Source organism: Nylanderia fulva, unplaced genomic scaffold (genome assembly GCF_048542155.1).
Source record: "Nylanderia fulva isolate GAGA-0341 unplaced genomic scaffold, ASM4854215v1 Scaffold5, whole genome shotgun sequence".
NCBI lineage: Eukaryota > Metazoa > Arthropoda > Insecta > Hymenoptera > Formicidae > Nylanderia > Nylanderia fulva.
The window spans coordinates 5263382-5281631 of record NW_028190587.1 but is presented as its reverse complement, the minus strand read 5'-3'; the positions used below and the strand labels follow the sequence as shown (position 1 = coordinate 5281631).

General features: G+C 38.5%; 1 protein-coding gene across 1 annotated transcript in view; it reads left to right on the top strand.

Annotated features, from left to right (window-relative positions):
- Window positions 1-18250, top strand: part of LOC114941715 (uncharacterized) — a 236864-nt gene that overhangs the window by 171592 nt on the left and 47022 nt on the right. The window lies entirely within an intron of this gene.

Genomic DNA, 18250 nt, shown 5'->3' with positions numbered 1-18250 from the left:
AGGTGTACCACGATTTTCTCCAAAGCGCGGCGCATCCAAAGTGAATTAATGCAACTTCGGGGCTTGCGGATAAAGTAGTCAGATTCCGTCGCGATGCGGGATTCGTCGCTTGCGATGCGTGCGCGTTATTATAGATAGACCGCATACTCGACGCATATATATATATATATATATATATACATACAAGGTGTTCTAATCTTACCATACCACCCGTTTATGGGAGACTTCTAAGGTTATTTGGATACGATTTTTCCTCAGAGAATTTTTCCTCATTTTTAAAATCGTGTATCTTTATAACTAAGCCTTAAATTAAAATTCTATTAAAGTAAACCTCACCTGAAATTAACTACAAAATGTAGTTTTGTTAATAATTTATTTTTACAAGCCTCAGTTTACGAAAAAAGCTTTTATTTCCAATCGTTTATAACTCGAAAATGATTAGTACCTGGACATTTTCGCTGAGGAAAAATCGTCTTTCAATCGCCTGAAGAATCTTCCGTTAACGAGTGGTACAGTAAGTCTGGGACACCCTGTGTATATACAACTATACATGCTATATGGCGGCACAGAGAGACGCGTTCGCCGTTTACCTAAAGCATCCAGGAACGTACAGCCCATCTGGGATATTACGCTCATTCCTTTCCGCCCGGTCCTCTTCGTCGTTCTCGGTCGCGGTAACGCCGGAAGATATTGCATAACGCCGGTGTATCGACAGGCGGCCCGAATCGCGCCGGCAAGATTTATTTTTCAATGCGCCGCAATGGAACGATTCTCTCTCCGCCGCGCCGGAGAGTTACACACGCGGATATAACTCGCGACCGACCGTACGTATACGTGTGTTGTACTGTATATACTTGCGGCATATCGTGTGCGAGAATGCGAGGACACGAGGGTGTTTCAGCCCCCGAAATTCCTGGACGCGTCCCGAGCGAACGGATTTCGCTTTCGCTAAGTTCGATACTTTGTATTAAATTTTGTCCGGGTAGTGTTTTGCACGAGTGAGATGTTTCGCGGATGAGAGACGTTTCTCGGCCATCGGACCATCCCTCATTCACGGGGGATGCGTTGCTTCTGGTCCGAGCTGCATAGCGGAAATTCAGCCGTTTCTGTTATTGTTCCTGCGGATGCAGAACTGACGCGTCTCTGGTGTCTTCTTATCCGTTTGTCAAATTGGAGCCTGCTCCGTATTTTATCGTGGCAATTCCTATGGAAGACACTGCGTAATTAATCGATAAATAAATAAATTAAATTAAATTATATATATATATATATATATAAAATTTCGTGATTCCTTCTCGTGTCAATCCTATAGAGACGTAATCCGATAAAGTTTCTTAAAAAGATAGTCGCTTTTGACGCCGTTTCAAGAGTGTTTCTTGTTTCATGATGCATTTCGCAGAAACGAGATTAAATTTAATGGCGCTCCTTAAAAATACATAGACGCGACACAGACGGCGCGTTATACTGTGAGAGCTGTTGAAAGTTTCGCGGAAGACTCGCAGAAAGTTTTAATTTACTTTCGAGCCTTGGTTTATGCAGTTCCTTGTCAAGTACATGTGTGTCGCGCATAAACGGACTCATCTCTCTCTCTCTCTCTCTCTCTTTCTCCCTCTTTTTCTCTCGGAATCCTAGGGGAAACTCGCCGACGTCGATGATGAGCGCGACGATGTCGTCGACGAATTCTCCTTCAACAAGTCCCTTCCTCCAGTTGGAACTCGTCACGATCTAAAAAACGCTCTACATCCGTCTCTTTCTCTCCTTCTCGGCCCCATAATCGGAAGATTGTTTGTGTAACGTCGCGACTGATACAACCCCTGACAATTTATTTTGACAGATCGCATATCTCGGTTCCCATCGTGAATACCACTTTTTTTGTTCTTCGCTAATTCGAGCCTTGCGTTTCATAAATAACTGCTACAAAAAATCTGACAAGTTAAAAAACTTAAAATTCTTGATATACCATTTATTTAAAAATGTAAAATTATTTGATTAAAATGTTTTTTTTGTAAATGAATATACGATATTCTCTCATAACGAAATACGAAGATATTCCCATTATGCGCGAATATGTAATGGCATTAAAAATATAATATATATATAATACGCGTTCGTACGTATAAAAGTATCTCATTTTCGACGTAATATCGCTTGTTGAAATTTTTTTTCTACAGATGATGAACAATTACAAACATCGTTATTAATTTTCCGCGCAAAATCCTTTTCTAATTTTTGCGCATATTGTATTTTTTTCAATTTTTTTAAATTCTTCTTGAAAATCGAAAAGGTAATTTAGAGAAATAGTAATTGCCATTTAAATTTTCAAATAAAAACGGTGACCTTTGTAGCTATTCCGGTATTGTCGCTCGAATATTGCGGACCGCGCTTTCATGCGGTTTTTACGTAACGACGTACTTTTGTATTTACAAACGGGCAACAGCCGTAATCAACTTTCTGCCTTCGGGCGATCGTCGGATGCGTAGAATTCGCAAAACGTTGTATTATCTCGCAAATATGATAAACGACCGGTTCACCGTAGCATGATAATATTTAATTGAATCCCCGCTGTGTGTGTGTTGCAGGCCGCGCTTTGTTCAAATTTTAACAACCTGCGCCGCAAGTGACCGCACGTGTCATCCGTAATTAATTTTTTACCTTTTAGCAATTGCAATGCGCGCAATTCGCAAATCGTTGTAGAGAATTTTAAATATTATATATATATATATTTATAAAATACATATATTATCGCACTCGCGCGCTATGCATTGGAGCGGAGTAATGTTTAATTGAATTTTCGATGAGACACCGAATACGCAGGAGCTGCCTAAATTTTAACGGCTGGTGTCGCAAATAGCCGTACGTGTCATACGTAGATCATTGTCGACGAAGGGACGATGATATATAAATGGCGACGACGGTAGGGTGCAAAAGGGGTCAATGGAATTCGCCTCGTCTCGTTCGATCGGGGATCGAGATCGCTAAAGTACCAGCTGCAAGCGGCCTCGAGAGTCAGATTTAATCTCGCTCGCGTGCATTGACTTGACAATGGCTCATTGTCAATTGACAATCGCGATCATCGACGCACGCGCGCGCACTCACTCTCTCGAAGCTCAAATGGTCAAATCGAATTACTCTTTGTACTGTTACGGCGCGATCGGCGCTTAAAGGCTGATCAGATACTGGAAATGCTTATCTCTCACTCTCTCTCCCTCGTTATATAATCGCAATGCTTGTCGATACTGTCCCGGTTGAAGTTATATTACGATGCTATGTCGGAAATGTCAGTGGATATTATGCGAGTAATGTAATTACGTATACGAGCGATATGCGTTACGCGTTATCTCGAAAATTATTCGTCAGAAATTCATATTTTTAAAAGTACATATTTGTCTCTCTCCTGGTTTTTATTATTACAATTATTAATTATTAAAATTAATAACGATAACAGAATGTTGCCGAAAAATAAATGCTCCGAAAGTCGTAAAACGTATAGCAATCCTTAAATAGGAGTATATTCTGGTGCCACCTGACTTTGCTACCTGCGGTGTGCATCCCGAAAGTAAGTTGTAACTCGTAAATCCCAACGTCGACTAACAAATGTCTTCGGTCCGTCGCACATTAAGCGTTCCAAGCCGGTTTTTACGAGAATACACGACGCGTAACACGAATGAATACACACGAGAGAGCACGCTCAACCTCTAATTCAATGATATCCGCCCGAAAGATCCCATTAATAACAATTGATTTTTTAATCGAAGCAATATATAGCGCCGCGTAACTTGCGCGGATTTGTAATATCATATTATTATATATATATATATATATATATATATATATATATATATATATATATGTGTGTGTGTGTGTGTACATAATCTCACATACGCGCACACACATGTATACTGCGTAACTGTATATCTGCGATAAATATTATAACGACCGTTGCATATATAAATCCGGACTTTCTCCAGGGCAACATTGGAAACGCGCGCTTTCAATTCGGAACGTAATTAATATAACAGCCGCGTGATTTATCGAGGTTCACAATGCCGGTACACCCCGGGTGCGTCATATATAAATATATTTATATCCATTATATCGACGTATTTCGCGGTGGCGGACGCATCTGTATTCCGGCAGCGCGCTGCAAAAATACGGCCCTAAAATTGTTAATGGACTTTCCGTGTTTACAGTGCCTGGATGCCGGTTTCGCGGGCATCGTGTTCGAGAGGTTCTAACCCGCGCGGACTTTTCCGCCCTTGCGATAGAAAGTATACCTGCGTTTTCCTTCGAAGTCGCTATCGGCGCACGGCAAGCTTAATGGATAGCCAATATGGGAATCCTCTCTGTTCCGCTGTCAAATCGAAAAAATATATGATACGCGATATTTTAATCGATATCCGTGTTTCTTTAATGATCCCCGTAATTCAAAGCGGTCGATAGAGGTTCGTCGTTCATTCCAAGCCCGCGGCTAATCTTGTTATCTTCTCCGACTGAATTTAAATAATGCTCGGGTTCCTCTTGCCTTACATATTATATGTTTCAGTAATGATAATTTGGAGAACGGAAAGACGTAAAGGAATGCGTATACATATATAATCGAGTATAAATAACGGTAATTACAATCGCGCGTGTAGAAATAATGTTAAAGCGTCTCGCGTTTACATCATGACGAAGCATTCGTCGGAATATCAATAATTTTCAATTAATATTTTGCTCGGCGTATACACACGGCGCGTCACGTTTGCTTTAACGCGTATTTATGTTTCGCCGCGGCAGCGTAAATGAACGTAAAATAATATCGCGTTATTCGTAAAAAAAAAAAAAAATTAAAAAAAAAAAAACAGTCTGTGCTTTCATCTGCCTTCCGGATAGACCGTAGCTCGGTATCAGGTATCGGCGAGCTCCAGGAATACCCGATATATTCACGGGGGCTAAAAAATTCCGATACTTTCGTGAAAAATATGAGATGGAAGTTTAGCTTTATACCAGTTTAAACGGAAGAGATAATTATAAAGCCGTACTAATGTTATAAGCGCCGGGGCGCAGTCGTTCGCCCATAAACAGCGCGGTAACGTTACCGGGCTTTCATTACGCGTATAATTATTTCCGTTTTACATCCGATGATATCCGACATATCTTTTAATCGATATGACTGACCTTTTTGACGCTTTCGTTCGTTTTCTTCTTTTTTTTTCTCTCTCTCTCTCTCGTTTAAGGGCACGCGTCCGAAAATAATTTCATTGTGAAAAGGGTTCAACGTTACGCAACTACACATCGTATTTTTTATATTCGTCGTTGTACAAATTTTTCGAGAAAACTGTGTTAAAATTATAAAATAATATGCAGTTCAATAATACTTGATCCTTGTTATGGAATAATTATCAAATATTTTATTATAAAATATTATGTTTCAATATATATGTATATGTTTATAATTGTCTCTCTTTTACCGTTAGTTCCAGAGAGACATAGATAATATCAGTTGTTTCTCGTTCATTATGGGTAAAATATAGTTGATGCCGTTATTCAATCAATTATAGCATTTCTTGTTGCATATCATATTTATTTCATCGTAGCAGTTACATTATTTAGGGATCGTCCGCTCGTTGCACACAGTTGGAATAAATATTTTATCCGATTACATCACGCTCGTGCGGATGATTTACGAATCCATTTCCCACGTCTTTCTTTCTTTCCAAATAAATAGAAAAAAAAATGTTCACCTCTTCGAAAACGAACTCGCGCCATCTTTTTCGAGCCTGAAGGAGCCAGCGTCAAGAAATTCGCGCGGCAATTTTTAGTTATTCATCGCACCTTGTCGTGAGTTCGAGGGTGGCGAGAGAGTACCTAACCGGAACTCATCTCCCGCGTTCCATACCGCAACCGGATATATAACCGACCGGCCCTCTGTCCGTCAAGCGTCCGCAGCAGAGTCCGCAACGTGGTATTGTTGTAAATAATGAGCAAGCTTCGGTATTTGTTTATTCAGGGGGCACTCAACGCGCTGGTCCCCTCGCGGCGCCGTCCGATGGCGAAACTGCGCTGCGCGCAGTAGATCGTCCCTATTATTTACGAGGCCGCAATTAGTCGGGCTGCGAGCATCTATCTTTTCGCACCCGAGTAGGCTTAATAATTCAATTAAGTGACGTATACAGGTGAGCGCGGACCGTCCGAGAAGAACGGCGAGAGCGTGTCAACGTATAAAAGGTTTAATTTGTTATGGGGCCGTGCTGAAAATATTTAATGGAAAAATCGATTAGCCGGGATAGAAAGCCAAGCGCGGTCGTATGAAACATTCAGGATGAAAATCGATGAAGCTGTCCGTCTGGCGCGATGTCGGACTGAGCTTTTTATCGACTGGATATATAACTTTGTCGGGTTAAATAATATTGCTTCGCATCGAAGCGCGACCCTTAGAATGCACGTTTTCATCGAATATTTTACAAAAATTCGCAAGCAGGATGTGAACAAAAAACAAAAATATGTCCAGCGTCGACCGCGTGTTTGCATTTTACATTTCAGTGAAGACTCTACATAGACGCGATGGAGAATAGGCGGGATATAAAATTTTATTCAGTTTTGCAACAAACGACGTTTTATTTGACGTGTACTCGGTTGAACAAAATAATGCTATTAAATGAAAAGGTTTTGCATGAAGGGATTCTGATATTTCTTGATTTTTTATGATCTTTTTCATAACGCTTTTTTTTTCTCTTTTATAATGCTGTATTGTGAACAGGGTCGATATTATGCTACACAAAATATAAATGAAACAAAACATATTTCGCAGAATATAATTATTCTGTCTATCAAGTGTGTTGTAAAAGAGAGAGTTAAAGTATATCGATATTATGTATATTCGAGAGTGTATGTGAAAACATAATAAAAGAACAGTATGGGCATAATATAAAACGTATCAAAACATATTCAAATATGAAGAGAAAAGAAAGTGACTTTATTCGAGTTTAATCAAACTTGAATTAAAATTAATTAATTTGAAAGAGCTCACAACGAATCGCTATATTACTAATAAATATATTTTAAATATATTAGGAGTAGATATCAATTGATAACAAATCATAGACTATACTTACTTTGAATCTAAAATATAAAAATAAATCAAATGTGCTCTTTCTTTCTGCCTCGTATGATCCGATATTCGTATTAAATCACATGTATTGTTTTTACAATAAATTAATTAATTTGATAGAACTCACACATAGCAAATCACTATATTGCAAATGAATATTTCAAATTTATTAGGAATAGATATCAATTGATATAGCAAATCATATACTTACTTACTTACTTTGATTCTATAATATATATATATAAAAATACGTAAAATAAATCAAGTATGCTCTTTGTCTCTGCCTCATATGATCCGATGTTCGTATTAAATCACATGTATTGTTTTTATAATAAAAAAATATCGATGTTTGGCGAATCTTTCAGCGAGGGTCATAGATAAAGCGTAGTCGACATGAATTGCGACTAGTACCAATTTGTTTCGCGTTGGTCCGAAATTTTCCGAAACGCGGAGGAAACACCGCAATCGCGCGGGACAGAACGAGAGCGAGAGAGACGGACGATGTATAAATAACGATCGCTTCCGGCTATCGTTATTTCGATCGTTCGTCATCGACGGTGAAATCCGCGAAAGACGGAATCACGGCGCTGGCAAAGCGGAGGAATTCCGCGAAACTTACGAGGGCGCGGCGAGTCGTTCGCAGGAGTTTCGTGCCGAAAACTTTCGGTCCTGACGTCGGATTTGGTCGTCACGTGATGGCGAAACTTTCGACTGCAACTGGTGCAAGCGCAGCTCGCGCGCCGGTAGAATAATCGGCTCTACCGGCGAGAGTCGGCGGGCCGTGTAATCGTAGATATAAGTCGGCCGAGAGAATGCGAGTGACTGTGTTTTAACGTTGCTCGAATTCAGCTCGGCGGAATTGTAGCGCCATTGTCTTTTTCTTTTCTTAATCGTCTTAACGATAGCGGGCTGCAACTGGGGAAACGAATAAGCGTGGGGGACACGTTACCGGTTTGTCGCTCTTTCGTCCCCGAGTGCTTTCCGGCGTGTCGAGTCGTAAATGCTCTGCCATAACCCGGTCTCATAAAACTGTAACCCCATCCAGCCGCGCCAGTACGTCCATGGAAAATGTCGCTGGAAATTGTAAACGTTAAGCGAAATGTGTCTGACGAGAGTCCCCGTTTTGTCTGTCACCGATAGGACTTGAATGGAACACGTTCTCGAGATGTAGTCGCGATCATGGGAGAGACATGATTAACATTTTTTTCGTTCTCTCTATTATTATTTCTTGATTTTATTTTAATTTTTTTTAATAAATAAATATTTTATATATATATATATATATATATTTTAATAAATAAATTTTAATAAAAAAAATTTAATAAAAAATTTATTTTAATATTTCTATTAAATAAAATTGCAAATAAATTCCAGTGTTTATTCATATCAAGGAGAGCACAAATGCTTAATTTTTTGACTGATTCCAAGAGGGAGTGCCCTGCGAACGCCCATGGTCGCGATACATTTTTCACGACCTCGGTCTGCATAAAAACATTAAAAAAGGATTCTAGCGTTCTAACGTGACACACGTGTGCGTTTGCTTACACGTAGGAATTTCAGCTGGGGAAAGCCCCTCTTCGACCACGTTTCTTCGGGGCTATGCATATATAGACCACCATTACGGAGGAACATAATTTTACGTAATACCGCTCGCATAATTCCCGGCTATCCCGTTTAAGCAGGGGGCTTTCTTTCTTGCGCGAACAATTTACACCTCGTAGAAGCGCGGCGTCTAGCCCCGCGGCGTTATAAATCCTCGTCATAACTTTACATTTGCAGCGATTTCAATCCCCCGACGAGGCTTTAGCGCGGCAACGTTAATTCGTAATTATTATTAACGATCCGAGGGGGACCTGTCTGTCGTCCCGCCTACCCGGCGCTTTTCGATTTTAATCTTATCTCCTGCGATACGAGTTCTCGCATGTGTGCGCATACGCACAGGGTGTCTCTCCTTCGCCACGTCATCGAATGACGAGATACGGTGGAGCGGAACGCGCGAGAATCGAAGGAGGGCTAAGAAACGCCATTATCTTGCCTATTATCTTCGGCAATTGCAATATTTATTAACGAAATGGGGAGAAAAGACGAAGGGCATTCGAGTTGGAACTCCGCGGCGACTTTCGGAAAGACAAATTTCAGTTACCTCGAGCAGTTAATAACCGAGCAGGCCGTGCTTCCGACTTTATGGCGCATTCGCTATTTAATTTTCATTTTAACTTCACTTAGAAATTTATGTCCTTTCGCGTAACTTGAGATTTTCGCGAATGCGAAATATAATGAACGACCGGAGATTGGCTTAGAGCATTTGACGTCCGAGGCAGATAACTAAAATTTAAATAGTTAAATGCGATATTAAGTATTAAGTGCAGTAGTGAGTCAATTAAATGAAGAACCAATTATCATTTTCTATTTGAGATCGATTTTAGTTTCAGATTTAATAGGTTTATATCAATTCACATATTAAGAACGTAGACATCGTTCCTTTAACATTAGAATGAAGTATTCAGTCGAAATCAAAATTTTCACTAGGATCATATTGAGCGTAACGTTTCAGTAAAGTTATTAAATAAACTTCTAGTGCTTGCGCGCGTTTTCGATACTGATACATATAAAGAGCATCATATCTCGGTAGCCTTCAGGGTTTTCGTTTCTTGATACTTTGATTGCCCTGTGTCTGTGTGATTTCATCCGCTGGCAACATGGAAAATGGAGAGATCCAACATAGTTTCTCACAATCAGTCCGGACAAGTTAATAATCTTTCTCTTTTCACGTCACTCGCAGAAGTTCACCGTGTGTTGCTAGCGAAAACTTTTAACGTTATCTCATTAAAATTATGATTCCATCAGAGAGTTCTACGTAAGATGAAATTTGCGATTTGCGACATTTATATTCTATTCCACACGTCTTCGTTTTTATTTTATCAACAAGTATTCTTTAATAGTCACATCAAATTATTTAGGTGTTACTATCGTGTAAAATTTATTTTGCTATTATGTAAAATTTTCTTTTTTTTCTGTTTTTTTCCTGGTAACGAACTATGTTAACTCTACTCAAGTTTGCGGAAGGAGTCCATTTCATTCGATGTCGAGCTATACTTTCATCTTCCTTCGTATAGAAGAACAAACTTTTTGCAAATATTTTCTCATTGTTTTTTTTTTTTATAATTACACCCGGCGCTGAAATTTGTGAGAGACCTATTAGACTATTCCATTGCGTTGCAATGGAAAGTAACAGCAAATTCGTATGTTTGTTCGCGTTGAGCTCGTATACGCTAGGAAGGTCATAGTAGTTTGTAGTTCGACATGTGCCGGAAGTACGCAACTCTGCTTAATGTTGCGCCCGGAAAATAAGCTGTCGGCTGAAGGAAAAGGGATAACATCCCGATTTATAATAAGTTTACGCAACACACGAAATCTGTCTGAAACATAAAAAAACAAAACAAATTGTTTTTATTCACATTTTGTCAACGATTAAATCCAAGATCGAATATTCAATCTCGCAAAGTGTGTCACCACTGTGGAACGCAACGAATCTCTCGTCGTGTTCATGTTCGGGAATAATAAAAAACGTGGCACGTTTATCCGCCTTGCGGTTCGTTTCACCGATGTCGGTTAACTTTAATTGCAGTTTAACTCTTATTCCCTTTACTGCGCTCTTTCTAATTCGGAGAAGAACGAGCGGAGCGACTTTTCGACCTCGTGGCTATACGAAATTAAATTTTACGTTTTAGCAAATCACCGATTTCGCAAGTCACCGATCACGTACTCGCTCGCTCAGATAACACGACCGACTGACCTCGATCTAAGAACGGTCGTTAAACGAACGAGAATTTTTTGAGCCAAAATAAAATTGCTCCATGATAACCAGTTTAGTGCCAAACTGGCTTTGTGCATGCACCTGTGATCGCGATAGCTGAACCGAGGTCGAGCATTCGGGTCATGGCCGTGTCAGTCAACTGTCTCGGCTCATTACGAGCGTTACGCTACCGGAGGCATAACGGAGGAAAAAACTGTGAAAAGTGAAGAGGCTATATAGATGTTATCGGTGCATAAAGGTATCGAATGCCAATAGAAATTGGATGACAATTTCCGTGGAATAAATTTTTCTTTTCGTAGGAAAAATTCAAATCTCTTTTCGTTTGAAATTTTTATATGACGGCAATCACAAATATTATTCGACATTTTTAATCACGTTACAAACTCATTTTAATTCTGCTTTTTATTTCTGTCTGTAATTATAATGAAAAGAATATTTGGATTGACAATGGAAATACGAGATAGATCTATTGAAAAAAATTTTAAAGAAATGTAAGCAGTAGAAATTGCTTTAACTGCTAAAGCTGTATATAATAAAAGCGTCGCGCAGAAAAATAATTTTCTTATATCAAAGCAGAATGAGATTTGTCTCCTTTTACTTCAAAGCTCTTTAACAATGATAAGGAGGGCTATAAAATTATTTATTAAGAATATTAATCTTATCACGACGTAATTTGTTTTTTCTACCTACGTCTTTTCGTATAAAATCCACTCGCGAAAGAAGGCGCGGTGTCGCCCTTGACTTTTTATCAAGCGTAACTCAGCACTCGAGAGATGCGATTCTTCAGACTTCGTCATGCCGTGAAAAAAGCTCGGTCTCTTTCGTGTCGCGGGACTCTGGCCGAAATGGGATTACCTTTGGACCGGTGGTCAGAACGCGGACGCTCTCGAGCGGTCTATCAGAGCCGCTCATGAAAGACAAGCAGGCAGTCCGCGAAGTGGCACATTAGTCACGGCCATAGTTCTTCCGCGTCACCCTTCTAACTCTTCCCCTCCCGCGCTCCGACGCGTTTTCTCTCATTTTCCTTTTCCGTTGGACAGCACAATGCCTCGCGGGGGATATCCCGTGTTTATAAAATAAATCCCCTCATTGTTGCGCAGCAAAGCATGCTCGAGAGAGGAGGACGGCTGAAGAGAGAAAGAGAGAGAGAGATGGAGATAATGAGAAAGAGAGTAGCTAGGCCGTAGCTCGATGCATAACGTTTCGGCTGACAGGGTAGAGAAAGAAGAAAATAAGGGATGAGTAGAGCAGCCGAGGGAGCGTGAGAGAGAGAGAGAGAGGGAGACGAAACTTTTGTGAGGACGTCAGCTGCCACAGCGTTGGATGAGGCGCGTAACGTCGGGAAAGGGCGGATTAGAATATTTCTGGGGCCTTGGCTAAATGTTATCTTCCGCCACTACCCTTATCCCTACGGTCAGACAACGACGTGTTCTGGAGTCGTGAAGAAGTACCCCGTTATACGGTTAATCTAACGCGCCTGCTCTTTCGACCTTTACCGGGGGCGATCGCACTGATTTCATTACATTTACAAGCTTGTGAACTCGACAAGGAGTACAGATTTCTTCGCCAGACACGATTCATTTTTGCGCTGAACATTACAGGGATGCAGGGATTTTGCATAAGGATCAAGTTTGATATCGATCAACTCTCTCCGATTCTTATTCTATTGAATTAAAATAAATTTCTAAGAAGTTATTATCTGAACAGACGTCATGAGTGTCATCGAATTTTCCAAAGTTTTGATTATCTTTGAATAATGAAATCGTTGCGCTTGAATTTCTCAGCGGAGATTTCTTACGTTGTTGGTATATGTATTAAGTGAAACATTTGCGTCAAAAAAGAATTACGTAGACATTTGTATAGGAACGGCGCGTTTTTATCGCGGAAATAATTTCTAAAAGCAGCTTCTGCCGTCAAAGAGGAAAAAAGTCATTTATTTTATTTAAAAAGATAAAATAAATCAGCTTCTATATATATATAGAAAATGAATACAACTGATTGAAATCGTGGATTTAATTAATGCAGCTTTTTAGTGAGTCAGACGCTCTTTAGGAATTCAGAGTAGCAAAGTTTTGGGTACGTTGGTCTCTTCGAAGCTTTTAGCAGGATGAAGGTAAAGGTGGAAGTCGCCAAGAGGTCGTGGTACGTGCCGTAGCTCCCTGAGCTCATCAGTAACGATAGCGCACTGCCATAACTGTTCCCATAATAGAATTCGTTAATACGAGATGTCGTTCGAGACACCTCGTTTCTGTAATCTTACACGAGCAAGCTTCGCGTTCGATACTAGACGATTCAAAGCGAAGCGCGGTGAAAAAAAAGAAATACAAAAGAATGTGCAATTTCCCTTTGCAATTCTCGTGGAGATTTTACAAACGGATACTATAAGTGTAAACAAATGCTATTAGCGACGAAACTTTCCTTCTCCTTTACTACTTGAAAAAAGAATATTTTTGCACGTCATTTACTTAATCTCTGTGTATTAACAATACATATGTATGCATATGTGTGTGTCTGGGTATGCGCGAGGGAAAGAGTGATTTTCCCGAGCAAATAGTCGCGTGAGTGTTTTTACATGTCACGCGAATTATTTAATAACTGTACATATTTACCGGTACTCGCGCGCTATCGTTGAAAAATGCTTTTCTTTCTTTCTTTCTTTTTTTTTTTTTTTTATTAAAAGTAGTTTCGCGCCGTTATAAATCGAGAGATTCATTTCGCGATGCACATGCGAACAAAGAATTTCGATAAACGTGCACGATTCCGCGTCAACGGGTTTCGCCTTTGTGCCACGATATATAATAATAGACGAAGATGAATCGCGATAGTTTATGATTTTACGTCCGGTGCAGATGTCAATGCGCATTACTACATCGGCACGCGCTTACTGCCAATCATGGATGACAGGTTATCGCCACGGTTGATACACAAATGCCGAAGCTTAGGGTGAATCTGGTGGCGCGCACACCCGTGCGATTCGCAACTGCAGATAGGTGTAGGCGGCGAAACTCATGCGACGTGTTCGGAACTACTGGTGCCATAGTGCGCGAGTGGTCAGCCGGAGATTACCGCGGCATAATTACCCCTGCACTGCTATACCTACCTCTGTTTAATCTGCAATTAATGTTTCAAATTGCCATAAACTCCGCCCATAGTAACGGATGTCACTTATCAACGATGATAACCGACTGCACTATGTCAGCGATACAACGTGGACTTTCATCGTAGCGTGCAATTGTGTTTTCGCGTAGAAACGATCGTATTCCGTGCAAACCGCGCTCGCATAATTTTACCAGATACCCTATCATCGTACGATTCTTATCTTTATATATTATTTGCATGTTTATGTTGAATAAGATTTTTTTCAAGTTGAAAAGAAAAAGATATTTTGATGAAAGACTCAAAGAAAATGATATATCGTAAGTCTCGCTTATATGTCAATGTGTAGAGAATATACACTGAAAAAATATTTGTGTAAAATTACGTGATTATGCTGGATTTTTTCCACTCACAGCATAATCATGCAACATTGCTACTCATATGAAAGATTACAGAATATGTGTAATTTTATATGAAATATATTTTTATATATATTTTCAAGATTAAAAATATTCCACTGAACATGGAATTACACATAGAAAATGCTAGTAATGTATAAATGCTATAAAATAATGTCATTGATAAAATGGATAATTGCTTATAAAATAAAGTTCTAATAAAGTGAAAATATTAAATATAAAATTACAAATGATTTTTATATAAAAATAATAATTTTATCTATATTTTACATACATTTTTACATTTATATATATTTACACTTTAATAAATATGGAAAGAAATTACAGTGATAATTAATTTTTCCAGTTTTGAACAAGTAATTCCCATGTAAAAGTATATTTTTTCAGAGTATGTGTATAAATAAAATACATATATATAGTTTGTGATTTTTTTCAATTGGTTGAATTCGATTAGATCTTTCAATATTGTATATCAACAGTCGCGGCAAAATCACACAAAAATTTTTCGATTGATACGATCAATGCGTGCCTTGAAAGGAATCCAAATGGTATACATATTTTCTCGGCTTCGAGAGATCGCGATGAGATCGTAGCTCAATTCGTGGTTATTATTCGTTTGCACGGAAACTGGTAGGGTCGAAGACATTCAAAATGGCTTCCCCTCTACTCTATAGAGGCGTGCGACGCTGGGTTCGGTATGTTATTTCAGCAAACTATCTACTTAGATACTTTTATATTCAATACATCCGCGAACGGCGGCTGGCAGGGGCGTCTAGTAATCCCCTAGGACACACAGGAGACCCATCTTGGGAACGGCGGAACCCGACATAATGTCGGCTTCTATCGAAGGGTTACTGCCGTCTCCGAGGGACGCATAACGTATCGTGCTTATTTTTCAGATAGGCTTAAAAGTGTAGAATTCCACTAATGTAACAAATAATGTACGGCGAATTTTATAATAGTTGATAAAATTAATATTCCGGATAGTGAGGAAGAACATTTTTATATCAATAATATTATATTTTGTTAAAGAAATTTAATGGTAAAAATTGATTAATAATTAATTGTTAAACTCAGATTGACGAGGAAAATAATACAAAAAAATAAGACTCAAAAGTTTCAGCATCTTATAATTTTTTATTCTGTAATTAGAGAGTAAAAATATGATGTAATCTTATATAAACTATTTTATTTTTATGTCGTCTTCGAGGGACGCATAGTATCGTGATTATTTTTCAGATAAGCTTAAAAGCGTAGTATTCCGCTAATGTAACAAATAATGTACGGCGAATTTTATAACAGTTGATAAAATTAATATTCCGGCTAGTAAAAATATGTTTATATTTTTGTTAAAAAAATCTAATGGTAAAAAATCTATTAATAATTGTCAAATTGAGATTGACGAAGGAAATAATACAAAAGAAAAGACTCTCAAAAGTTTCAGTGTCTTCCAATTTTTTATTCTGTAATTAGAGAGTAAAAATATGATGTGATCTTATATTAAAAAATATTTTATTTTAGTTGTGTGCAACTCTCCTCAATATTACATTTTATCAATAATAAATAAAATATAAATGTTTCAAGGCTAACATCATGTACACAACTTGAAGAAATAAGAAGTTCGTATTTTGCTCTCTTGTGCAACATGATACATCGTCCTATTAATGAGGTACGTATTTACAGATACTTTTATACTCTGTACGCTCGTGAATGGTGCTTGTAAAGGATGTCTGGTGATCCCTCAGGACACACGAGAGAGCCATCTTAGAAGCGAGCGAACTCACCATAATATCGAGCTTTATCGAAGGGTTAGTACAGTCCGTAAGAGAGTATCACCCCTATTTTTCAACCAACTACGACTGACATGTCGATCCCCATCGACGCATTCGTCGTCATATACACGAAGATGAAGCTAAGGGGGCTGGTAAGTAATACAGATCGACAGTGAATCTATTATTGATGGGTTTTATTGCGACGCAATAAAGCCCGAATCTTGGCACGGATCAATGAGCGCGAAATTATGATTTAAGTTTAATAGAGTTTTTTTCATACATACGATTCTATGAATCAACAATAAATGCGATCGCGAATAATGATTTAAAGAGAAAAAAAAGGATGATCATTATAAAATGTACAAATAAGCTATCAAACATTATTTGGAAATAGCTTCTAAATATTCGTATATTATTCTCTTATACATTTTTTCTACCTCTATTAAATTATTAATTTCTTTATGTTATTAATATCACAAACACGTTATTTGTTTTATGTTACGTATAAGAGGCGTATAACTTTTACTTAAAAATTTTGTAATTTAAAATAGAATTAATACGGTAAGATAAGTTTTAATTCCTTAATCTATATGACTATATATATGTATATATTATACTGATAAAATTCTGCGCCGGTCGAACAACCTGTTCCGGTCATTAGCCAACGATACGTTAGGATATTCAGTTTTCGCAAGCTTAATTAATGCACTTTGCACCAATCCAGTCGTCGAATATTAACTATATCTTGATAATAATTTATTCACTGACGTTCGCGCGACACTTTACTTCCCTCGGGTGCCGGGATTCGTATTTCATTTTCGCTCATTCGTCACAGTATGCTTATTTATATTCGCTGAAAAAGTGACATTTTAATGGGCTCTGCTACTCGGATAATTTAATATCGGAAAAATATTATACTTTCTACGCTTAGTCGCGTCTTTGTCGATTGCATTACATTTTATCTGATAATATTAACTAATATTACATTTTCTTTTGCGATAATATCTCGTTGCTGTTCGTTCGTGAAAAGCAGTTTGTATTAAAACAGACACTTTTGCAAACAAATGCTGCCGCAACAGATGTTGTTTCATGTTGTTATTCGTCGGAAATTTAATAATTCTCAATTACGTTAAAAATTAGAAATATTATATTTTAGAGTACAAGAGGAATGCACGCGCATAGCATATTTTAGCAAAATATTTTTATTAATATTCCCGCGTTCAAAATTTTCTCGAACTTTAATGAACCAAATACCGCAAAAATTACCAATCTCGCTTCATTTCCGACTGCTTACAACTGTGCTTTTAAACCCTTTCTCTATAGTTTGCTTCCACAAGAATTTCCGTCGACAGTTCGCGGCATTCCTCATTAGCTTCGCAACGTGGGGGAGCTTCCGAGCTGCAAACATATTACTTCCGGCAAAAAAGGGCTTGAACATACTTCACACCGCTGTGTCGACAAACGCGGGCCGGTCTGGAAGCTCGTTAAGTAATTGCTAAGTGACCAAAGCTTGGAAGGTCACTGAGGTAATGCGAGAATCGTGTAGGTACCTCGATACGCGGCGCGACAAGGGTAGTCGAGTGAGAATAGAGCGATAGAGGGAGGGTGGTAGAGGAAGTCTGCTTCATGAAAGGGGGTGAGACCGTAGGCTTACAATATATATACATGACGATGCCAACATTGCGGCTCCTTCACTCGGACGTACGTATTGTACGCGTGCAACGCGCGTATTAATGCGTTGCCGGCATATAAGGGTTGAAGATCCCCACCTCCACTTCCATTTCCTTTCGATGGAGGTAAAGGGATATTTGATGCCAGTAGCTATAGCCGAATATGTGCCGGCAAGGCGATGCAATAGTGTTAGAATAAAATAACTTGTCCTTACAAAGTATTCAACAAAGCGTTCAATGCATTATAAAATTGGATAAACGTGAAATAATATACATATATGTTAAACTGTTTTATATAATAATTTTATTGTTATAATTAATATCAAAGTGTTTGTTTAAATTATAACATATAATTATAATGTTGTTTGCATATGAATATTGTATAC